General features: G+C 36.2%; 1 long non-coding RNA gene across 2 annotated transcripts in view; it reads left to right on the plus strand.

Annotated features, from left to right (window-relative positions):
• Window positions 1-998: 998 nt before the first annotated feature.
• The window catches only part of LOC128248118 (uncharacterized), a 105,085-nt gene continuing 79,001 nt past the window's right edge, over window positions 999-27,082 (plus strand). The window contains exon 1 of one of the 2 annotated variants that reach the window (XR_016242354.1): window positions 999-2,097. This is a non-coding gene — a long non-coding RNA (uncharacterized LOC128248118). The remainder of the gene's footprint in view (window positions 2,098-27,082) is intronic. The other variant, XR_008264388.2, reaches the window with a different exon arrangement.

Consider the following 27,082-nt stretch of genomic DNA (forward strand, 5'->3'; position numbering starts at 1 on the left):
AGGCTTCAGAATTTTACTCTATCACGTGACCTTATTAGGGGCCGTGATTGGTCAGTTTGCGTTCTGGCGGGAACGGTTCGAAGAAGTTGCCGATTCGAATAATGATCAGTCACGTGATGTCAAGGAATGGGTTCTCTACTACGCTCGCATTTATTTATATTTAAATGAGAAGAATGGCGATAGCAGTTTGTATCTAATGGCGGGAGGTAGTTTCACTACATCTCATTAGAGACGTATACACACACACATATATATCATCATCATTTAGCATCTATTTTTCAGTATGGCATTTGTTAGACCAGTGGTTCCCAAACTATGAGTTGTGACCCACTGATTGGTCACAAACGGAATCCTAGTGGTTCGCAAAAAGTTATAAAATTACGCATTAGATTTGATTAACTGCAAGACTCAGTAGGTTTTTTTTACGAACTTAACAAATCTCAGAGGTGGTCATTTTCTCAAGTTATTTATTCCTACGTAATCGTAAAAAGGAAAAGTCTGTTTTTACCTATTTATAGAGAACTTTAACTAGGCGCAGTACAACACTGATCGAGCCGATAACAGTTACTGCTTCGAGGTTTTGTATTAGGGACCTTTGTGAGTTGACGGGCAACATTTTTTTATGTAGTGTTTTTGATACCGAAACACTTTCAAACTTCGTATACTTGTATATTTTGTGGTATAGAACAGATAATAAATTTTGTATTCGAAGTTATTTCACGTTAAAAATTGTCTTATTTCGATAATTTCAACTAATCACTGACGTCTATTCAGTTGAATACAGTAACTGCTGTGACGGTGTATATGGTATTAATCCCCGTTAGTTCTGACATTTCCGATTAACTAGACTGTTCGTAAACAAAGGGGAAAAAGCCATCAAAATACTTGAATATTGCCTGCACTTGTTATTGGAGCTACCAGAATTATTAATGCACCTCCGCCAAGTGCTTCATTTCCTAGAAATAGCAGCCAAATCTTCTTCAAATCAAACTCTAGTTTAGGGTTAGGGTTCGGGTTTTAGAGTTAGGGTTAGGGTTGGGGTTAGGGTTAGGGTTAGGGTTAGGGTTATGAGTGAGGCTATGGGAAAAATATACTTTAACATGAAATAACTTGCGATGTACATTTTTTTGTTAAGAAGGCTAAGAGAAAAAGTTGTTTTGTATGACACATTCTACCAGTGTCCCAAGTTTGAAAGTGTTTTGTTAAGAAAACAAGTGTTGCCCATCAAATCACAAAGATCCTATATTAGAGTTAATACCTGCCCATAGGGTATGGAGACGTTGAAACAGTTATAAATCGTTTTGTTTCACATTTAATATAAATGAGGCCTTCTCACAGGCCTCAATGAAAATGTAATCTGAAATAAATTTGTTTCTTTCATTAATGTTTTTACCCAGTAGAGTTAAGTGGGTCGCCATAAACTGGTGTCATAAATAGTGGGTCGCATCTCTAAAAAGTTTGGGAACCACTGTGTTAGACAGTTTGATTGGGGCTGGAGAGCTCCAGTCTGATTTGGCTTGATTTCTATGGCTAGATACTGTTTCTAACGCCAACCATCAGAACTAACACAAAAGGTTAGACCCTCATACGTCGATATTGAGGGAAGAGTCTATTATTGTTATTTTATTACACACACACGTTCGAAAAGTCAGAACTATTCCATATCATTCTAAACGTTAAACTTGTCTCTCTTGTATTGTCTTGTTTTTGCACTTATTGCCTAACACATACATATATGTGTGTGTGTTCTCCAGCAAGTAAAAGAATGAAATGTGTGTGTATGAATAATTTCCTAATATATAACATTATTATCAACCTTCCCCCTCACACAAATACAATATATGTGCGTGCGTGTCTGCAATGTGAGGCGCAATGTTAAATCATTTTTGTTTATCAATTACATAAGACGCCATTTTGAGTTAAACATGGCGAAGTCATACAATCACCGCTAAATACACATGCAATGAAAGACGCCATGTCAAACGTATTCTCGTTTGTGAGCACTTCAAACGCTTCAGACTGTTGTTGCATTCATTTCCCAACGGTGATATTGAATTTAGCAGTAGACAAAAGGCGACATGTGAAGTGAACAATGAGGTGAGTTGGCTATCTGAATCAGCTATTTAAATAAACTTACATTTTATTATAACTCTAATAGAAAAATTGTGCAAAAAAAAAAAAAAACGGCAAAAAGTATCGGAAAAAAAGAAGACATCCTACCCTTCGTTTTTTACTATCAAAATAATACAAATATCTGAAAACACGTATCATTATTTAACGGATATGTTGTTTATTATTGTTGATTTCATATATGGTGATTTTATATAGTTACATAGTATATTTATTTGTTTGGTTATTTCTGTTTCACAGAACTGAAAAGGTGTTATAGGATAGATTGATTCTAACAATTGCATATAATTACCAAAGAATATCATAAAGCCGCATTGTGCCTATTGATTTAAAAAAAAAAATTTATTGATTTCAGAATGATTGGTTCAAGATGATGACTTCCATATTAAGTTGTAACTGTGTTGTTTCATCTCATATCAGCAATTATCTTTCTTTCTTTCATTATAATTCACTTTGCATGTTTGATACGTTAACGAAAGACATTGTCGTTTTTTTCGCTTGGAATCTCTAGACAATTTCGAAAACACCAACGTGGACCATTTTTTAAAGATGTCTTCAATAAGAATTACTGCAGGCCTTAACATACAACAGGAGCAAGCCATCACCTTCTGACTAGATGACAAGCCGAATCCGAAAATAGTTTTTCATTAATAGATCGTGTAAGGTTCCTTGTCAACGATTGCAGCTGGCAGCTTTTGAATCTAATTTAGTGCACGACGTGTTCACTTCCGGGATGCTGTCGCGCGCTGTTTGAAAGAATCACCTGTTATTGCCAATGTGAATTTTTACGAGGTCGTCTGTCAGGTCAGGATAATGGAACTAGTCAAGTCTGATAGTCATGCCTTTTTGTTTCGTTAAACGTATGATGTTATCAGTCTTTCTGCCGAACACGACTTTACTGAGGAAGTTGTTTCTACAGTGGTCGCCATATTCGACATGTTTCACTTCGTTACGAACAAATGCACAAAGATGTTAATTTTGTGGTTATGCTGAGCTACAATGGCAAATCAAAGTGTCAAGCACAAAAAGGTGGCGAGCTGACAGAAACGTCAGCACGCCGGGCGAAATGCTTAGCGGTATTTCGTCTGCCGTGAGTTTACTGGTCGGACGTGTTATTACTCGCTGCGATTTTTTTTAGTATAACGCCACTATTTTTTGGTGGGCGTATCTGAGATGGAGAAAATGAAGACGTATGCAGCAGCGATGGGGAGTCGAGCTTCCGTCGCCGTAGGCCTGCTGAAGCAATATGAAATACATTGGAATGAAGACATGGCTGAGAAAATTGAAAAATATAAAGAAATGATAAAGAAGGAGGGGCCAAACGTAAAGTTGACCCCATCAGAGGAGGAAAAGACGAAAATGGAAATTGGAGTCGTGGAATATAAATCCTTTTCAAGGAAAAATAAAAGAATAGAGAGTGCAACGAAGGAGGAGGTGGAGGAGTGTTTGAAGGAATTGCAAGAAGATGTGTTGTTTTTTACAAGAGGCAAGACATACGCGTCTGTAGAAATAACATTTGTATCGGAGGAGGCAGCAAAGAAATACGCCAATAAAACACTAGCCAAAGGAAATTGGATGCTCTTTCCCAATAAGTTGGGTAGACGTCCAACGTGGATTAGAGTGGGTAGGATCCCACCGAAAATAGAGTTGGAATGGGTAATGGCAGCAGTTTTTCCTGAAAGTGTAAGGATAGTTATGATAAGCAGAACCCAACAAATAAATTGCTGGGGGTATGGATTGAATGTGCTTTTTATAGTAAGTCAGAAAGTTTATAGTGACATACCGGAGACACTGGAGCTGCCTAACGAGGACAAACTGGACATAATGTTGGAGGGGAGACCTCCAAAGTGCTACGAATGTGGTAAAAGAGGTCACATTAGAAGAAGGTGCCTAGAAATAATGGAAAACAAAGAAATGGAAACGCAAGAAGGCGTGATAGAGGAGAAGAAACAGTCACAGGAAGAGGAGCAGATAGCTGATTTTGAGGAAGCTAAATCAAGGAAGAGAGAAAGGAGTTCATCGCCGAAAGTCGAACAAGGGAAAAAAATGCAAATCACAGGATCAAGTGGGATCACTGAGGAAAGAAGATAATAGCAGCAGAACATTACCACAGAATCATACAGTCTCACAATCGCACAGACATACAGATACACAGATGCATAAACACACAGACATACATACACTGGGAAGCGAAGAAGATAACGCAGAGTTACAGAAACCTAAAAGCACAGAACCTGAAAACACAGACACACAAACACAACATGCAGACTTACAGTCACACAAACATGCAGAACCACAGACAGATAAACACACAGATATACAGTCACAAAGAAATATAGAACAGACGCATGATAGTACAGAATCACAAAAAACAAAAAGGAACAGACATACAGACGCAGGAGGTACATAGGAACGGCATATATTTGATGTCATATCGATACACACAAAAAATAGAGAAGATATCCAAAATAAAAGACATTGTCAAAGTGGCCCTCGCGGACCGTTGCGATAAGGAGGCGAGATGGATTTTAATAGAAAAAGAAAAGTATAAAAAATTAAAAGAGGCTTTCCCGACAGATATAAACCCACTGGGGCCCGAGGTGAATTTCGAACCCAGCGCTCCAGTGGTGAACTACGAGGAAATAAAAGATTATATAAAATGGTGAGTAGTTTTATTTTGGATAAATCATTGAGATAATTTTGAAAAGAACTATCGAAGACTGTGAAAGGAACTATTAAGAACTGTTGAAATAATTGAAATAACGCGGCCGCCCCGGGGTGGGGCTGGGGTGGCCGTCCCATCATCATTGTTTAATTTCATTGTTCCATTCTATCATGTGTTAATTGTCCCCGCATGTGTGTATTGTCCCATCTGTGTTTGGCCCCTTGTGGGTAATAAAGAAATTGGTATTTCGTCTGCCGTTCTGAGTTCAAATTCCGCCGAGGTCGACGTTGCTTTTCATCCTTTCGGGGTCGATAAATTAAGTACCAGTTACACACTGGAGTCAATGTAATCGACTTAATCCCTTTGTCTGTCCTTGTTTGTCCCCTCTATGTTTAGCCCCTTGTGGGCAATAAAGAAATAAAACGCTATTTTTTGGTACTGGAACTCATCGTTGGCAATCTTACGTTCAGCTGGCCTCTCAAACGTGGCAATATCAGTACGAAAGGTTTTCTGCAGTAACATAGCTAGTGGAGCCAAGTGTGAGAGTCCAGGACACACACTCTAGCTACACCACTTGTCTTCATCATCATCATCATCATCGTTTAACGTCCGTTTTCCATGCTAGCATGGGTTGGACGGTTCAACCGGGATCTGGGAAGCCAGGAGGCTGCACCAGGTTCCAGTCTGATCCAGTTTCTATAGCTGGATGCCCTTCCTAACGCCAACCACTCCATGAGTGTAGTGGGTGCTTTTTACGTGCCACCAGCACAGGGGGCCAGAGGAGGCTGGCAACGGCCACGATCGGTTGTTGCTTTTTACGTGCCACCGGCACGGTAGCCAGTCGAGGCAGCGCTGGCATCGGCCACATTCGGATGGTGCTTTTTACGTGCCACCGGCACGGCTATCACAACTACAATTTCCCTTTCATTTTCATTTTGATGTTGATGTACTTGACTCAATAGGTCTCCTCAAGCACAGCAGTTCGCCCTACGATCCAAGGTACTTTTGAATGGGCTGGGGCTGGTTATGCAAAACTGGTGGAGGATACAGCTGTGAACTCACTTTATTTGCCGGGTCTTCACAGGCACAGCATATCTCCAGAGGTCTCTGTCTTTCGTCATTGCCTCTGTGAGGCCCAATGTTTGAAGGTCATGCTTGACCACCTCATCCCAAGTCTTCCTGAGTCTACCTCTACTCTGGATTCCTTCAACTGTTTGGGAGTGGCACTTCTTCACACATCTCTCCTCATCCATCCGTAGTACATAACCATACCAGCGCAAACATCTTTCTTGCATGCTACATCTTATGCTTCTTATGTCCAACATTTCTCTCAGGGCACTTACACTCTGGAGTGTCTGTGTTTCAGTGAGTCTGTGATGAAATTGCAGAGTACAAAAATTAATTTTAAATGTTCTTTTGCATATGTAGACAGTTCTACTCTATGAAGACAAATAATTCATTAGGACGAGAACTCAGATATAGCAATGAATAATTCACAAGTTTATTCATAGCAACTGTTTTGTTTCCTATTATAAAATATCATTATTTTCATATCTTCTTGAATCATAATGCACTTAATATTCCAGGAAGATTGAATATCATAGTTTTTCTAATGTCACTATCAATACAAGTGCTTTTCAAATTAGGAAAGGCACTATTTTCATCATCGTCACTGGTTTCAAGTTGTTCATGTTTAAGTTTGATCTGACCTATATGAGCCAAAGTCTCCATCACGTTCCTGGTAATGATAGAAGTGTTGTTTACCACTTGCATCACAATGTTTCTAATTTTCATTGTTAAATCATTGTTTTGTTTTTTTACTATTATATCTGCTCATCTATGGAATAAGGAAAGATGTATCTGATGCCCCATTGATACAGAAGAATTTTTTAGTCTGGTACAATGAGGTATAGTATGATAGCTTAGCATTAGTCAAGGTAAAAATAGTTTAGTATTTTCTCTATGTGGGAAGAATGCCTTTAACTGTAATTTCAATTGATCAAAATGAGAGTAGTGCAGTGATCAAGGAAGTATTCGAAAGCAAAGAAACTGTTGTTGTAAGAAATGACAGATTTTGTTTCTCTGATGTAATGGAGTTGAGAGGGAAGGAGAACAAGCTGAAAAGGTGGAAGATGTGGTTGGTGTTGTGGATGTGTGAAAGAAAGGCTGTCATCAAGGGTGGAAAGAATTAGTAGAGATACTTGGAGTGAGTTCTGTGATGTTGTTGCAAATGGAAATGATGGGTTTGCCAGAGTTGTTGGGATTGTGGATTCTGAATAAGAAATAAATGCTGAGGGTATCAGCTGTACAGGCCATGAGGTTGGTGACTGTGGAAGGGAAGAGGTGTAAGCATATGGTAGTGGAGATACGTTAGTAGTAGCAGATAGGGTTGGAAGGTAATTTTGCAATTGACTAGGGGGCTGAGGAGTTGCTGAAACATTTGATTGAAACTACCATGTGACCACAGTGCCACTGTTGTTTGCTGGAAGTTCAGCTTAGGAAATGTTAAGGAAAATTAAATGCTTAAAAAAACCCCAAAAAACAGTATGGTAGCCACAGTTCACAACCACTGAACAAAGTATTAAACTGACTCAGATGTTGTTCAAGGTCAGAACTCTGTTAGGTTACAAGATCAGCTACGAATGTTTTAAACCAGATCCAGAGCATCTGGTCTCACTGACAAAGATGCATGTTCTTGGAAAGATGTCAGAACTTAAATATACTCGTGCTTTATTTGCTTATTGCTTGTTATGAATTGAATTGTATTTAGACAAGATTAAAATATTAACTCATGTCAGTAAGTTTCCTTTTCCTGAATTTGAATTAAATGTTTTTAATTCATTGCAAAATTCACTTGTTCACTTGCACCTGCTGTTCTTGTGTCTGTTGACAAACATTTGTTGTTGAAGCTGATGTTTCTAATGTTATTTTAGAGCTAATTTTATCATAAGATGAGATATCTGTTGGTTAATTTTTTAAAAAACATTTTGTTTTCACCTTAACAAAATTTGAAAAGAAACATCTTGCAATTGAAAAAGAGGCTTTGATCATAGTTGAAGCTATGAGATAGTTTCATTATTTGATTAGTAAACATTTAAATTGGTTACTGATCAAAAAAGTCTGTTTCTTTCACGTTTGATTATAAATGATGCAGGATTATGTTGAAGAATGGAAAACAAACTAATGGGGATTGGAATTTCCTTCACAATATTGCAACATTTCTTACAAACTGAAAACTTTATGTCGCTGTCAGTGCACTTTATAGAATTGCAAATATCGAACCAAGAAATAACTTTGAAATTAAATGTTTTTTGCTTTAATTATAGATGATTGAAATGAAAATGATTATAACATTTTTATAGCTGGGACAGGAATTATTATTGCAAATCTTCATTCTTTGCTCTTGTGATAAATGAAAAGAGTTTATGATGTATGTATGTATGTACTCAACTTAGGCCTCAGTTCAATCATAAAATCTGCCCATCTATTATTCAGTAACCTAACAACAGAGGAAAACCTCTGTGGGAGTGTTTCATCTAACACTTTAATTGAAAACTTTTAAACATAATGTGATATTTATAACGATAATGTGTTGACCACCACAGTTATAATTCATGATGATTCTGCTGAGGCTTATGTCTGTGAGGGTGTGGGTTGGGGAATGTGACAGTGATGACGTCATCGACTCATTAATACTCCCACTGATTCGGATTAAAATCCGATAGTATCTCCATCTTCTCCGAAGATTAAATGCTCAGGATGAGAAAGATGCCCACTATGGAGACTCGGTATTTAACTATACATAAAATTAAATCAAGGAGTGATTGATACCATAATGTGTTCACATGCATGTACACACACTCTTTCTCTCTTTCTCTCTCTCTCTCTCTCTCTCTCTCTCTCTCTCCATATGGGAACTCCAGTGAGTTGTTAATGCTTCACTGTTTCATTCTTTTGAGATACCAAGTTTGTGGTAAAGATGGAAGAAGCTAACACAAAAATTAATGTTTTAGAATGAAATTGCTAAAACATTTAAAATCTCCAATCTAACAATACGATTATTTCTTTCATCATTTAGATAAAAAGAAAAAAAGAGAATAAGAAAAGCACACCAGTTGAGATAATGCTTAAAGTTAAAAATATACATTGGTAGTGATTATGCTGCCAAGATATTTAAATTGGTTAACTCTGTTTAAGTACATATCAATTTCAATTCAGTTAATTTATTTCAACCACAAAAATAAATGACATTAAATTTCAATGGATAAACAGATAAAACAGAGAATAAACTATTTATGTTTTGAAGGTCTGTGACAAAGATCAAAACTGGCAACAGGGCATCAAGGACATTTTATGGTACTTATGGCTGAAACAACAAACCAACAACAACAATAACATTTTTTAAAAAATTTAAAAGCAAATAATAGAAAAGTTATAAAAATAGTGATTTACTTGAAATAGGAGGCTTCTATTGCAAAACTTAACACAATGAAAGCAATGTGCACTCAATAACAAAAGCGCATAGTACTCTTTCACTTTCTATAAATGAAAATAATGTCAGTAGAGGTTTAAATATTGTACTCTTTCACCTTCTCACAATGTTTTCGATTTTGTTTTGCATTTGTAATTATATTTTTGTCTTTAAAAAACTGAAACAACACCCTTTCATTTTTTTACAGAAAATAAAATGACACAATAACAGTGCTTTCACCATTGACACCTATTGCCTTCATTATTTTGCTAGGGTGTTCTGCTTCAGAGCTAACAGGAACTGTAATCTATTTGTGAATGCCACATAAATGATTAACACAAACATATTATTGAACTGATATGGGCAGTCACGTTCCAAGAAACCAATTGTCACTACTATACATATTATTAACATCCAGTGGTTCCTGATATATTTTAGCAGCAATATGTGCAGCCCATGTTAGAAATGACTGATGTATTCAATATTGGTTAAGGATCTGATGTAGTCTTTTTGTGAAAAGGTATGACATTGGATTGACATCGGTCAGAAGAAACAGTTATTGTGTCTTGTTAATATTATATTACACCTGTTATAATAGGAGAAATATTATTGGCTAAGTATTTTAACAATGCTGTTGGCAGCTGATCTGGTCCTCAGGCCTTCTTTTGGTCAATATTTAGTAGGTTTAGGATTCCTTGTATGTTCATTAGTATGGGGGTTAGAAACCAGTGATTCTGCCTATTAGGTAAGTCTGGAGAAGTCCCCTGATACCTTTATCATGGATTTCTTTAATTCTTTTATTCTTTTACTTGTTTCATTCATTTGACTGAGCCATGTCAGAGCACCACCTTGATGGGTTTTAGTCAAACAAATCAACCCCAGGACTTATTTTTAAGCCTATTACTTATTCTATCAATCATTTTTGCTGAACTGCTAAGTTATGGGGACAAAAACACATGGTTTAACAGGATCTGGTGGACTGTAACACTGTGTTAAGCTCCAATGTCAGCTTTAGTATGGTTCTTATGGTTGAATGCTTTTTCCTAAGGATGCTCTTCCTAATGCCACTGGCATTTCTAACAGCAAGAATGGCTATTTATATCTTACAATGGTAAGCTCCTTAGAAAACTTATCCATTTAATACCAACATGCTTTGTTGGTTAAGAAAGTGATCAAGTTTTGTCAAAATTTGAAGGCCAGTAATCAAACCAGACAGCTTTTATCTAATGTTAATTTCTTAGACAAATTAAAACTCTTCATCAAGTCTACAAGAGGGAAAGAGAATGTAATCCAAAGAATGTTTTCCAGTGGGTGGCTTTGTGTAATCTTTATCTGTCACTCGATCTAATATCACCACTTGGCTTATGATTACATTTAGAAGTGTCCACCCTGTGGTAAGCATTTGAACCAGACTTATAGTCAGAGAATAATCTAAGCCAGTGTTTCTCAACCGTTTTTGACCTATTGACCCCTTTGATTCCTATTTTACTTGGATGGACCCTCTCATAGAATATCATATTATATTTTTATAATTAAATATTATTAGGAATTGTATTAAAAAAATTGTTAAAATCAATTGGCCATATGGACTTTGGTTGAGAGCTACTGATCTAAGCCATGGTGTCTGCCTCCCTTTTCTCTACTAATCTCAGCAGTAAAAGGGATTGGGTGCTGCCATTCCTTATTTGATTTAGCCATAAATAAATAAACAAAAACTGATATGTTTAGTTTGTAGTAGTAGTAGTAGTAGTAGTAGTAGTAGTAGTAGTAGTAGTAGTGGTACTTGTGGTCTTCGTGTTAATGATAGCAGGAATTTGGCTGCTTCATAGAGCAGTAGTATAATTAAGAGGGAGAGTGAGATGGGAGCTGTCTACCATGGGCAATGCTTTTTGTAGTCTGCTGTACAAGTCTGTATAGGCTTGGGAGCCCTGGGATTGGAGGCAAACTCAAGGGTTACCCTGGGCAGTACACACTCTAGTCACACCCCTTGACATTGAGTGAGAATACTGATATTTTTCAATGTTATTTACTGGCTTTAGAAATAGACTTATAAAACAGACTGAGGTAATGTTAAAAAAAAAAAACAGCACAGGAGTGGTTGTGTGATAAGTAACTTGCTTACCAACCGCATGGTTCCGGGTTCAGTCCCACTGTGTGGCACCTTGGGCAAGTGTCTTCTACTATAGCCTGGGACCAACCAAAGCCTTGTGAGTGGATTTTGTAGACGTCAACTGAAAGAAGCCTGTCGTATATATGTATATGTATATATGTGTGTGTCTGTGTTTGTCCCCACAACATCGCTTGACAACCGATGCTGGTGTGTTTATGTCCCCGTAACTTAGCGGTTCGGCAAAAGAGACTGGTAGAATAAGTACTAGGCTTCCAAAGAATAAGTCCTGGGGTCGATTTGCTCGACTAAAGGCGTTGCTCCAGCATGGCCACAGTCAAATGACTGAAACAAGTAAAAGAGTAAACCAAAAAGGATCCTGTTAGAAATATACAATAATCTCAACTATCACAAAGCAGTTGTTTCATTTATATTTCATTTACATATTTCAACACCTTTTTCCTTTCTGTTTTCGTTCTGCAGATAAGCATTATTTTTCCGGAATTCTACATGGTTGCTCTTCTGTGACCATTTCTTAGTATATTTTTGTAAATGCTAAATTCTATTTTTGTTATACTTTGTTTGTTTATTTAGTTTTAGAATTTATTTATGGGTGTAAGATTAAACATGACTAAATATAAAGTGAGTATTTATTTAGTTAGCAAAATGCAGGCTAAATGAAGCCATAAAACTTTTATAAAATATTAAAAGGAACAGGAGGGGAACGTGAACTAACACATATAGAAAAAATTTAGCAGTAGTTGGATAGTAATGTTATTTAGCCAAATATAAAGATTGTTGGGATTTTTCAAACTATTTTCATTTTATTTATTTAATTTAAACAAGTTATCAATGTGTTGTAATGTAGATATAATATTTCAAGGAATCACAGCTGCCAGATATCATCATCATCATCGTTTAACATCTGCCTTCCATGCTGGCATGGGTTGGTTGGTTTGACAGGAGCTGGTCAGAGCAGAAGACTGCACCAGACTGGCATGGTTTTATGGTTATGAGCCCTTCCTTACACCAACCTCCCTGCAGTTGTAAATGGACTTAAGTTTGTCATAGATTATCTTATTTAAGTTATTTAAACACTTCCAATATTTAATAATCTCCACCCTGCCTAACAGTGACTTGGCAGAATTGTTAGTATACCATAGTGACTCTAATGAGTAAAAAGATTTTCCTGCCCCCTATATAGGATCGTTTTCTTCCAACCACTTGAAGGTTTATATTGCTCCAGTTTACTCAGCTGGCCAAAATGTGTTGTAGCTGTAATTCAAAGGGGCCAGACTTGTCATATTTTGTGTGAGGCTGATTCTCCCTGAGAACTACGTTAATGATATGCATGTCTGTGGAGTACTTAGCCACTTGTGAGTTAATTTTATCCTGGTGTGTTAATGAAAAGTGAAAGTGACATCCAATTATTTCCTGTGTCTATGTATCAACTTTTCTTTGAATCTTATGCACTTGCTGTCTCTCTCTCACTTTCTCTTTCTCCCTCCTCTCTCCTGCTTTTAAATTAACAATGTGTGTATGTTTCTCCGTATCTACTTTTCTTGTGATGTGATAAACATTTAAAAACACAAAACGAACGCCATTGCTACTCACTGTCTCTTTCACTCTCTCTTTCTCTCTCACTCTTTCTCTTTCCTCTCTGAATCATTTAAAAACATAAAATGAACGCTGTCACCACTCACTGTCTCTCTTTCTCTCTCACTCTCTTTCTCTCTCACTCTCTTTCTCTCTCACTCTCTTTCTCTCTCACTCTCTTTCTCTCTCACTCTCTTTCTCTCTCACTCTCTTTCTCTCTCACTCTCTTTCTCTCTCACTCTCTTTCTCTCTCACTCTCTTTCTCTCTCACTCTCTTTCTGCCTCTCTGTCCTCCTCCCTCTTGCTTTGACACTCACTTTGAAGTAAGTGTGACACACACGATAGGTATGTACAAAAAGAACAAATTGGCATATTAATGTTATTGTTATTGATGCTGGGCGAAATGCTTCGTAGCATTTCATCTATCTTCGTGTTCTGAGTTCAAATTCCACCAAGTTCAACTTTGCCTTTCATCCTTTCTGGGTCAATAAAATAGATACCAGTTGAGTACTGGGGGAGGGGGGGTCGATGTAATCAACTTTTCCTCTTCCTCTGAAATTGCTGGCCTTGTGCCAAAGTTTGAAATCACTATTTAATAATCTCATCATCTGGACGAGAATAAATTTATGAGAAAATGCTCTTTGTAATGATTACATTTTTGCACCATCCACCCACCCCAAAAAACAAAAAAACAAAACAAAACAAAAACAATTATTAATTTTAGACTGTGTTCCTTGTCATGGTACATCTACTAAGTTGTAGAACCTATTCATCGATGATATCAAAGACAAAAAATATGACTCAATCAGAAATGAAACATAGATTTCATTGTCATTGATATTACCTTGTCATACAAAAGCTGTTTTTTGTGTGTTCCTGTCATTGAAATTGGTTAAATATTTATCATACGGGGCCATTATTAGCAGGATTTATGCATTCAACATCCTTCTTTGTGTAACAATGGTGTCTTTGGTTACACATTTCCAATGAACCAATCACCGATTCAATGCTTTGCTGTCATTGACTGCAAAGTGACAAAGGAGTATCACCCGTGTCTTCGTTCCTTGCTGATGTTTATATCCTTTGATATGCATCAATGAAAGATATGCATACACACATACATGCATGCATGCGTGTGCACACATACACACACACACACACACATGTGGGTGCCTGTGTGCATGCATGTGTGTATATGTGTGCAAATGAGTGTGTGTGTGTGTTTGTATATATATATATATATATATATATACATATATATATATATATAATCTTTTATGTTTTACTTGTTTCAGTTATGCTTGGGCCCCTTTTGAAGGATTTAATCAAACAAATTGAACCCAGTATTATTATTATTATTATTATTATTATTATTATTATTATTATTATTATTATTATTATTATTACTTTGATATTTGGTATTTATTCTATTGATCTCTTTTGCTAAGTTACAGAGACATAACTAATCAACACTGGTTGATTCATTGATTCATTTATGTCTGTATAACCTGTCATATATGTATATATGACAGAGCATTGGTTGGCCTGAGATAGAGTAGAAGACACCTGAAATCACATGGTTTTGAGACAAGCTTCTTAAATACACAGCCATGTCTGCACACACACACACACACACACACACACACACCTGAGGCCTGAAGTGTTCTGAATTTCAAAGTTCTGTGTCAATGTGAATCAAGACATTGTTTGCAAAGAGTGTGTAGGTAATGGTAGTGAGGTACTCATCTCCTGTTAATCTCAAAGAGATAGAGACCTGGAAATGTCACTACAAGGAGTTTCTGAATAAGGAGAATTCCTGAAAGAGAGAGAGGGAGAGAGAGACACACACACACACACACACACACACACACACACACACACACACACACACACACACACACACACACACACACACACACACACACACACACACACACACACTCTCTCTCTCTCTCTTTCTCTCTCTCTCTCTCTCTCTCTCTCTAGGGGTTGCTAAAACAGGTGGAGCTAACAAAAGAATTAGCTACAGAAGTTGACTGACATATCAACAAATGTGCATTTAAGGCTAGAAAGCAGAGAGATCCGGTGGACCAACAAGAATAAGTACTAAGATGTTTGAAATACTTAGCATGGTAGGGAACACATTTATCACTCTTGTAGATAATCAGGTAGTACAAGGACGAGTCATATCCAAGGATTGCCTTAATCATCTGCTACAATGGCAAAGAGGCAAATTGCGAGACATCAATCTGATGGACCAAGTGATAGCACAGCAGATTAAAAAGGGAATTAACTTAGATGAAATAGAATCACTAGTGCACCTGAGGTGGGGTGGGGTGTTCTGCCCTGGGCAGCACTCATAAAGGGGCACCACTTTTGGCTCTTCTGTAAGCAATATGTGTTTTTTTTTTGCGGGATCTGTGGGCAGCAAACAGAAGGGCCACCCAGGTAGCATGCACTATAGCTACACTAGTGAATACAATCCATGTTTCTGCCAAGATGAGGCACCACCAATGTCTTCTTCGTCATGAGACACCTACAAGAGAATTCTTTGCCAAAAACCAACCATTCTACCTAGCAATTGTCAACCTGATGATGGCCATACTGTATGGTACCATACTGTATAGTTTGGTGGTTGCTATACAAACTAGATGAAGCCATGAAAATACAAGCTATGAACAGAGATTTTGTCAGCAAGGTGAGGGGAAACATCATCGTTAATATCATCAAGTTTACGATCATTTTCCATGCTGTTGTTGTTTATGGAGATTGTCATAGTCTGAGTAAGTTCTTATTTGGAGTTACTGTTCTTCTAGAGAAGCTATCTTGTTCCCTTCACAACTAAAAAGTTCTCTATGTTGTCTCCATTCATTCAAGACAAACATGGCCCAGAGCATATGTGCGTGTATGTATTAATATATTCACACAGAACATATATGTGTGTATGCATGTGTGTGTATGTGTGTATATGTTTGTGTATATATATATATATATACAACATTTATGTATGTCTGAAACCATTTAGTTTTTAGGGTTGTGTTTTTCCTTTGCATTGTATTGTTATATTGTGTTATATCAATACACCTTAGCATGCTCAGCTCCCTTTATTCTTGTGCAAAATATATAATACAATAGGCAACTAGTCTCCCTCATATTGATTTTTCTGTAATTTCATCAACAACAAATATCCTTACCAGCCTATATTGGTCAGTATCTTCTTTCTAACTGACTGTAGAATTCATACTCACTAAAATAAATCTATAACCATAAATATTAATAGAATTGTTATTATTATTATTTTTTCTTTTGGATGTTATTTTTGTTGTGAAGTATTGAAAAGACTTGTAATAATCTCAAGGATAATATTTTTTATGTCTTTTTTTTTTACTTCCTAATGTTTTTTAATACAAAGACATCAGAGATATAATGAAAATGATGATTAAGATGAAGGAATTGAAAGTGAGTAAACAAGATAATTTAGAGAAAGAGAAAGTGTATGGAAGTAATGAACAGAAGAAGAGGAAATCCAATAACGTTAAATATTGTATAGAGACTATTGCGTTTGTTTGCCTGCATTTGTGTTCATCTATGTCTGTGTGTGTTGTTTCTTTATCTGCCTGTTTTCTAACTCTAGAGTTATATGTTATGTCTGTTTGTCTCTCTTTTTTTTGTGTTTTCAGTGGGTTTATAGTTCTGTCTGCCTAGTGTGTGTGTGTGTGTGTGTGTGTGTCTCCTACAAATTTGATTTATGACTCATTCCTTTAGATCATTATTCAGTTACAAAGGAAAAATGTAGAAGGACTTTCCAACAAAGGAAATCTTTTTGTGAAACTCAAATTATTTCAGTCTTTATTATCTTAGTTAATCAGCATCGAAATGTTTCAGGAGACATACCAGATGAGAGCACTTACAGAATTTTAATCATATTCTTTCCCAGCAAGTATTTTCTCTGGAGCTTCCACAAGTCTTCGGATGGGTCAGGCAGCATTTCATCACTCGTCCACAATTTTCCATCATCTGGTCCATGCAGCAACAGAGAAAATCCCAGCTAACATTTTTTTGTATGATTTTTATAAATGGATGACTTTCCTATCACCAATTGGTTATAGAGCAGACTGAGTGTATTTTATTGTGCCACTGGCTTTTGTTAAGCACTCTAAGTAATTAAAAATACTCTTGTCCACCCATTTCACACTGTACTTTCTTTAGAGTGTGTATTTTTGTTTGTTGCTGTAGATTATGGAATTCCTAGATTCTACAGTGTTGTACTAGCTTCTTGATGGATCACTCAAGAAACCCTATACTAGCCCCAATACTATTTGAAATGAAAAGTACATTAGAACAAATCAGGGAATATCATATTTTTGTTTTAAATAAAGGAATCTAAATTTTAGAGTTCTTTCCATTGCCATTTTTGACAAGAATATTCATTGACAGTCATGAGTCGCTCTTCATGACGGATGCAAATTCCTCCTCCTCACCACCACAATCATGACTGCTATCATTATTATCATCTTTTTTTACACCCACTTCTCCATATTGGCATGGATTGACTGGATCATCATGGACCAAATCAGTTCTCATTTGGAGTTACTGCTCTCCAAGATGGGATGGGATCACCATCTTACTTATTTGTTTTGTTTTTGGCATTTTTCTATGCTTGACTGCCTTTATTATTGTCACTCGTTTAGAATGTCCTAGATGCATTTTACCAGGGCACAGGGCTCTACAAGACTAAAATATTTTCTCAGTCCTATATTAACTTCATTCATTCACCCACATTACATAATATTAAGGGGAAAAGTGTTTTATCATGGCAGCAACACAAGAGAAGTTATCAGGTCTTTGACAAGACTAAAGTGTCTTCTCTAACCTACTTTGGTTCATTGGCATCTGTGGGTTGTCTTGTGCCTGGCAGATGAAAGAGGAGAAGAGTGAAAGGATGATAAAGAGGACAGTAAAAGAAGAGAGAGATTCTGTGTGTATGTGTGATTAACAGCTTTATGAGGATTGTTGGTAAGCAGATTGAATAGGAGCAACATGAGTGACATATTGGGAGAAAAAGCATGAGAACAAGGAGATAGTTTTATAGAAGAAGAATAATTGGAAAAGAAAACATGGCAAGTTAGCAAGGGAGGGAGAGAGAGAGAGAGAGTACTGTAAGAAAGAGTTGCAATAAGATAATTTTACTGAGGTACAATTGTTGTCAGTTGTGATGGTGGTCTTCATCATTTAATCATACCCAGGATACTCTGTAATCTGGTTGTTGAGCAGAGACTATATAGGACAGAAAGGACACCTTCAGTTTTGCTGGAGACAATACAACATCTTTTGGGCATGTGCCATGATAAAACACATCAAACATACTCTGTAATATGGTTGGTGGTGAATGAATGATGACAATACAGACAGGTAAGAGAGTGGGAGTTATGGACAGAGGGGATGATGTAATGAGAGAATGATGGTTAACTGTAAGGAAGGGTGGTGGTAAGGGGATGGTAAATTCAGTTAGTTAAAAATTCTCTTTTGATGCATTAAATATATTAGCCCACACATAACTCTAGTTCTAATATAAGCATTTAGCTAATATTTTACTCTATGCTCTGACTTCATTTCTCTGCTGTAATATGTTGATGTAATTTGATCAATGGCTAAGTTGTTGTTCTGAAGGAAAATATTGATTACATTTTGTCATTAAATTAAAAAAAAAAAAACAAAACAAAAAAACTGAAGAAAAAGATAGACGGAAAAGTGAGTAGATTGCTAAATAGATATTTTGAGTGTTTACTATAAGTTGGTACAAGAGCAAATATATGTGTGTGCATTTATATATAGATATAGATATATGTATTTATTATTCTTGTTAAAGAATAATAAATTTGTACTCTGCAAAAAGTATTGAGTAATCCTACAGTTTAACGTAAAATTGTTTTTATTATAACTTAACATAAAATAAACATTGATATTCATACATAGATACATACACTCTCTGAGTGGTTGGCGTTAGGAAGGGCATCCAGCTGTAGAAACTCTGCCAAATTAGATTGGAGCCTGGTGTTGCCATCCGGTTTCACCAGTCTTCAGTCAAATCGTCCAACCCATGCTAGCATGGAAAGCGGACGTTAAACGATGATGATGATGATGATGATGATATATATATATATATATATATATATATATATTTTATTTGCATTTATATGTATGTATACATACAGACACGCACACACATGTTAATATAGATATTTTTAGTTGTATCTAAAAATCTAAAACAACTGAATAATGACTTAAATATGTTGAGTATATATATATGGTGCCAATGTACAAGAGACAGAGATAGGTGAGGGAAACAACGAACAAGTTATGTTAATTTCACTTTCAGGAAAAATGGCAGTCTTTGATGTTTTGAGCCTATTCTTTTCAACAGAAAGGAATGGGGTAAGAAAATGGAGAGAGCAAGAAATGTGTCTGGTTTAATGGTTTCACATATATAATGTGTGTGCATATGTGTGTCTCTGAGTTTATCTTCTCCCTTTGTTACTCCTTGACCACTGATTTTGATTTTAAGCACCAGACTTTAAAACAATAAGCACCAGACTTTAAAACAATAAGCACTGGGGTTGATTTGTTCAACTAAACCCTGCAAAGTGGTGATGCAACATGGCTGTAGTTGTATGACTGAAACCAGTAAAAGGTAATAGAAAATGCATCTATGTATAGTTGACGCAAGGGAATGCAGGAGTGGGAGAGAGGGCATTCACCAAGTAGACCCCCCAAAAGAGACCAGCTATTGAAGTTAACAGCTGTTTGGCCACAGTTGCAGAAAAGACAGGTGGTCTTTCAGAGATAGATCCTGAGATGCTTAAAATATCTAGCAAAGTAGGTCACATGCTAATCAGTTGCATATACAATCGAGTTGTCAAAATGATATGCAATTCAGCTTTGTACCCGGAACTGATGTTTTCTTCCTGCAGGAGAAATGCTAATCTAGAAATAAGCCTCTACACCGAGCACCTGTTGATCTGGGGAAGGCCTTTGACAGAGTTTATTGTACTGCAGTCTGGTGGTCATTAAAAAAACTAGGTGAAAATGAATGGTATGTGAGGGTCATGCATGGTTAGAACTAGCAAGGATTTCAGCAATGGATACAGCATGCATGTAGTGGTTCACTGTCTCTTGTCCATTATACTATATTCCTGTTGAGTTTCCATCTACTGATCTCTGTACTACTCTGTCACCTTGTCACTCACCATCACTCCTATTCACTGTATCCCACCAGCTTACTAAGGAGTAAGTAGTATTGGCTCTATCCTCATTTGATCCCCTCACCCATTCACCCACCTATTAACTCTCTTTATCACTCTGCTTCACTTCCATCATGATGCTTGTTTAATGAGGGATATCCTCAGACCTGCACATATTCAGTAACCCATTATCCTTCTTCACTGCTAGCCATCATCCCTTCTCTGCCTCTCCACCTCTTATTACCCTTCATTGACACCCACCATGCTCTCTTACCATCCCCCATCTCTACTCTTACCATCACTCTTACCATCATTTACCTTTGTTGCCATCCTTCACTCTCTCTTTCTCTCTCACATTATTCCCTCCTCTACTATTCTTTGTTGACATTTGTGACACACAAACTATATATATGTGTGTTTGTAGTGGAGGCGCAATGGCCCAGTGGTTAGGGCAGTGGACTCGCTGTCGTAGGATCGCAGTTTCGATTCCCAGACCGGGCGTTGTGTGTGTTTATTGAGCGAAAACACCTAAAGCTCCACGAGGCTCCGGCAGGGGATGGTGGCGAACCCTGCTGTACTCTTCCACCACAACTTTCTCTCACTCTTACTTCCTGTTTCTGTTGTGCCTGTAATTCAAAGGGTCAACCTTGTCACACTGTGTCATGCTGAATATACCCGAGAACTACGTTAAGGGTACACATGTCTGTGGAGTGCTCAGCCACTTGCACGTTAATTTCACGAGCAGGCTGTTCCGTTGATTGGATCAACTGGAACCCTCGACGTTGTAAGTGACGGAGTGCCAACAACAACGTGTGTTTGTATGTGTGCATTCATAGCCTTATTGTGGTTTCAATTCTCAGACCAACTGTGCATTGTGTTGAGCAAAACACTTCATTTCACGTTGCTCCAGTCCACTCACTTGTAAATGGGTAACCCTGCGACGGATGAACCTCTCGATCAAGGGGACTGTTGGCTTGCTCAACTAGCCAGCGGGTGGTAGCATTTGAAAGCAAAAATGTGGAATGTGCAGACAAGCAAAATATTGCTAAACATTTTGCCCAGCATGCTAATGATTCTGCCAGTTTGTCGTTTTGATAATTATAATAATATTGATAGTAAGTATTGTTATGTCTGACTGACAGAATCAAATGTAACTGAGGATATATTAAGACATTCTCTTCCCCCAACTCCTATAAATCTGAATTGTTGTTACGTCAGAAATCATTCATGGCAGCATATTGTATAAGCTAAGTTACATTTCTCACTAGAACTGCAATAAAATATGCATTTTAACCCTTTCAGATGCAATGCGCATTGCAGAACTTCAATAGAATTCATGTATTTAATGGGACAAACTGAAGCGAAAGCATTAAAGAAGGTTTTAAAAGTTTGATTCAAGCTATTCGAAACCCTTTGAAGGTTGTAACCTATTTTATGTAACTTTCTGTCTGCTAAAAGCAAACTTTGAACTTGAAAGGTTTAAATGTTAATAGCATTCACTATTTAACAAAAGGCTGCAATCAGCATTGAAAGATTTACAGGGAAAAGTTTTATTAATGGCGCATTGATTTACTCATACAGAAGCAGATAATTAATTTCTCTTTTAAGATGTTTATGGTTTTGTACATTTTCTACGTTTGGTTTGGAAAGCAAAGATCAGCCCCACATCAGTTCATTGTTGATTAAACATGCTAATACATTCATTAAACTAAAATATTGCTATTAAAATCACATGAGAACTTATGCAGTTTGTAATGGATGAGAGAAGAAATATAGAACGGAACTGAAGACGACTCTTGCATGCAAAGATTCTATCTTTGATGGAGATGCCACAAGTGAATTGCCAGACTTACAAATCTAATCATTATTTCAACACTAATCCTAAGTCAAAGTCTATGGAGAACTAATAGCAGATTGGCCTGAGTAGCAAGAACAAATCCATATGACTAGCAGATCAAATACATGAAAGCCGTAAGAGCAGGGGTGGCTGTGGAAGGAGATATGGAATGGTTGCAAAAAAAATATGATTTGCAAATTATCAATTTCCTGTAGAAGATGGGACATAATTGTTACATAAAGAGAATGCAATGTGAATATCACGAAATGAAGTAAAACCACCTTAAAATTAACTTAGGCATTTGACTCTTAACATTTTGAGTTCAAATCCTGCTGAGGTCAATTTTGTCTTTGATTCTTTCAAGAGCAATAAAATAAGGGGGGGGGGGCAATGGTATCGATTAACCTAACTCACTTCGAAATTATTGGCCTTGTGCCTAAATTAAAAACAATGGCCGAAATGCTGCTAAGCATTCTTCCTGGTTTGCTAATCCTTATAAACTAGTTACTACTTACCTCAGTCTAACTAAATATTGAAAAGTATTTTATCAATCACTTCTGCATTTCTTATGATGACAGCACAATGAATGTTCAGAAGGAAGGGAATATTGGTTGTTGTCATAAAGGTGTTAGTAGGAATCACTGTATAGTTCAGTTCTCTTTGTAACCACGTGATTCTGGATTTAACCCCATAGTACAGCAACATTTTGGAGAAGTGTTTGCTGTCATTCAACTACGGTGGTAGTTGGATAATATTCTTAAGGCCACGATTTACTTACATGCGGCATCTTCAGAGCTTTGTCGCTAATTCAGTTCTTAACCAAATTGGAAACTATTAACATTTTTGAAGAGGACTGGTCCCTAGCTACATTGTGGTATTAAAAAAAATTGAGATTTGGTCCAGTAGAAAAAAGTTTACATCAAAATTTGTAGCAACATTATAGGAGAGTAAGTAATGCCTCCAGTCAAATTTAGATCTAAATAACTTTTTTTTATTTCAAAAGCAAAATATATTTATCTTAGCTTCAATGATAGAAGAAAGCATAAGGAATTTCATAGTTTTGGTCCCATGCAACAAAAATTTGTATTAAAAAAGTTGTGAGATAAAATGTCATGAAAAAAATGTAAGGCAAAAAATTGGATTTAAGTATAGTTAACTTTTTTATTTTAAAAACAAACTATATTTTGATTAAGTTTAAATGATAGAGCTCAATTCAAGGAATTTCATGGTATCAATCTCATGCAATGAAGTTTTAAAAGAAAAAAGTTGAGTGTTTGTTTCTCAAATTTGAGGGTGATAATATAGTTCTATACTTTTTTATGAATATAGTTCAGTAAGGGGACTTTTAATATATGTCACCAACATCATTGAGGTAAGGAAAAAATTATCAATGACCCCACTAATTTGCAATTAGTTTAATTACATCATCTGTATTAAAAATTAAAATATTATTTAGAAATTTATTGAGTTATTATTCAATTTTCAATAAAGTAAAATCTTAAATTATTAATTGACACATTATTAATTAGCATAATAGCATAGCCTGGAAAAAAACATGGATTACATGGAAAAATGCGAGCAAGAGAAATAATATTCTTAAGATTATAAACCTTGAAAAGTACAGGACAAGTCATTATATTTGGTAAAGTACAGAACAAGAAATGTTTTCCTTAAAATATTGCAGCTAAGGATAAAATTTGAATATTAAAAATTATTTGATTTTAATTTATAAAGTAACATTATAATTAAAAAAAAGTACCATCATTTTGTTAATATATTGACACGCTAGAATACTTAAAAAATGAGAGCCAGAAGTACCAATATAGCTAAAGTTTTATGCAAAGTAGAATAGTATATATGGTAGGCAAATTCATTATGTAAAAAATAGGCATTGGGTCAAGACTAAAAATGTGAAGACTTGGCAATAACTCAAGCAAATTTTACTGTGAATTTGTTGTTATAGGTAGATTTTACTGTAATATATAAGTTTGCTTCCCATCCACGTGGTGCTGGGTTCAGTCCCACTTTATGGCTCCTTGGATAAGTGTCTTCTACTATAACACCTGGATGACTAATGCCTTGTGAATGGTTTTGGTAGATAGAAACTGAAAGAAGCCCATTGTGTGTGTGTGTGTGTGTGTGTGTGTATATATATATATATGTGTGTGTGTGTGTGTGTGCTTATTCCCTGTTACCAGTTGACAACCAATGTTGATGTGTTTACATCCCTGTAACTTAGTGGTTCAGCAATATAGCATGATAAAATAAATACTAGGCTTAAAATAAATCAGTACTGGGCTTGATTTATTTGAGTAAAATTCTTCAGGGCAATGCTCCAGTTTGGCCACTGTGTAATGACTGTAACAAGTAAAAAAAGAAAAGATCCATAAAGGTGACAGTGATAACAAGAGCCTTAATATCTTCATTTGCCATCTCATCTTTAATGGTATTTACTGTTGATTGAAAGTAACCCATTTAAGAGGATTAAAAACCTCTGAGACACATTTAGCAATGATAAATTTACAAAGCAATTCAAATGCATTTTTAGTTGTGTTTCATTCATGATACATGTGTCTTAACCAACGCTGGTCACAGTACATTATCAGATAGCTGAGTCATCATAATAGGCAGCCAGTTGATTCATAGCTGACACTGCTTATACTGTATATCTCTAGTTCTATTGTATAAGCTAGCTACAAGCCTCTTTTTGGTATATGTCTAGTCAGTCAGTAAAAGAGTTAAATACGAGCTGTTGACAAGCCAGCATGTGCTTGTGATGAAAGATAGAGCAATTGTTTTCTATGAGTTGTTTCATTTTGGGCAACTGTTAATTTCCTTCACCACTCTCTTCTTCTTCTTCTTCTTCTTCTTCTCCTCCTCCTCCTCCTCCTCCTCCTTCTTCTTCTTCTTTGACATACGTGTAACGTGTGTGTGTGTTTCTTTCTTGATTCCAAGGTGAAAGTGTATTATCAGATCTTTTCCCTGACTATTGTGTTCCCTCTTTCTCTCTCCTTCCCGTGCACACAGCCATATTCACGTGTGCAGCCAGTGGAAATCTATTGCAAGTGAAAAATGAAGACCAGTATGTTTATATTATCGTATAGAACAATACAAAAAAAGACCCAACCAAAAACAAGCAAAAACAACAAAAAATATTAAACAATACGAGCCAAAATCACAAAGCTGTAATGATATGTACAGTGTAAAATACATATTATAATAATAGAAGAAGAAGGTGAGAAGATAGAGAACAACTGTAAAACCAGCCTGGAGAAGAGTTTATATAAAATTAGTGTAACTATAGGTAAAACAATATAAATATAGATTCTCACCTCTATAGGTGTGTGTTTGGAAAATACTTCAGATAATAGTTTTCTGTGGATAATGCTATAGCATTGTTAATAATTAAATAGCCAAAAGCATTCTGTTTATCTATCTATCTATTTCTCTCTGTCTATATCTATCTATCTATCTTTATGTATGTGTATCTGTGGAAGCAAGTCCCATAAGTTATCATTTTGTCTAAGGACTCAATGTGTGTGTGTGTGTGTGTGTATATATGTATGTATATGCATGTGTGGACATATATGTATATTTCTATTTTTTTCATTTATTCCTTTACTGGTTCTAGTCATTTGACTGTAGCATATTTGACCACCACCTTCAAAGGTATCATATTAACCTTGAAAGAATAGAAGGTAAAGTTTCTGAGTAGCTTTTGAACTGGGAACCTAATAAGCCATTTTGTTTATTGTTTAATATGGAAGTGATTTCACAATCCACTACCATGTGTGTATGCATATGTATCTAATATATATGAGTGGGTACCCAAAAGTAACTGGAAATGTTCTCTGTGGGACAAGCCCGTTGTAATTCAGGCTACTGCTGCTAGAAGCCACTTGATGCAATTCTTAGGCATCAGTCTGCCGATTGGCATTGTCCAGTCATGTCATACTGCCATATGGTGCATCTTTGTTTTGCAGTGCTTCTAGCATGTTCATTGTTTTTTGAGATGGCTGAAATGAAGGAACAGTGTGCTTTTGTGGAATTCTGTTTTCTGCTGGGGAAAATGGTGGCTGAAACAGTTGCCATGCTTCAAACAGCTTACAAAGATTCTTCCATGAGCAAAACACAGGTTTATGAGTGGTTTTCATGCTTTAGGAGTGGTGGCTTGACAGGCGTTGGCAAGGCCAGGGGCTGCACCAGGTTCCATAGTCTGTTTTGACTTGGTTTGATGCTCTTTGTAATGCAAACTACTTTACAGAGTGTCTTGGGTGCTTTATCTGTGACACCAGCACCAGTGCTTTTTATGTGGCGTGCACACACACACATCTGTTCATAAGCCTTTTATATATATTTGAGTGGGTGTATTTGAGTGATTTCTACATGTTTTGAGGGGTGGGTTATGCATTTGTATTTATGGTGGTTATTTATTTAATGCACCGAGCCAGTAATATGCATGGTTTTATACATGGGCATTGATATTATCTCATCTTTTTTTGCTGTGTTTTTACACATAATTCTTGCTGTATACATTTGTGAACGTGCAGCTTCAGATTTGACTTCGAGTGCACACACACGCCACATATATGCATTTCCACATGCACATACATATGCTGTCTCATACAATGCAGCATACGCATGTTTGCGTATGCACATATACTTTTGGTTGTATATATTATATACATAACTTTTATACAACTCATCCATTCTGGAAATATAAATATTTCTTTGTAAAGACAACAGTAAATAATGGTGATGATAGATTTCCCAAAATGTTATGAATCAATAAAAATAAAATGGAAAAAAACTAGACATTCTGATGCAATAATGTAAAGTGCTTTCTGAAATATAATATTGTCCTAGAACTTTTCAATATATTGTCTGTCTTTAGGAAATAAAATGGCCATCAGTCTTTTTCTTTGTAATTTTATGTATTTGTAAAATATTATATAGTAGTTTTATAAAATCCTAGAAAAATAGAGCAGTACATTATATAAATAAAAATGATTTCAGTTATTTTTATTTATGATCA

Source organism: Octopus bimaculoides, chromosome 6, assembly GCF_046866305.1.
Source record: "Octopus bimaculoides isolate indiv1 chromosome 6, ASM4686630v1, whole genome shotgun sequence".
NCBI classification, from domain to species: Eukaryota; Metazoa; Mollusca; class Cephalopoda; order Octopoda; family Octopodidae; genus Octopus; species Octopus bimaculoides.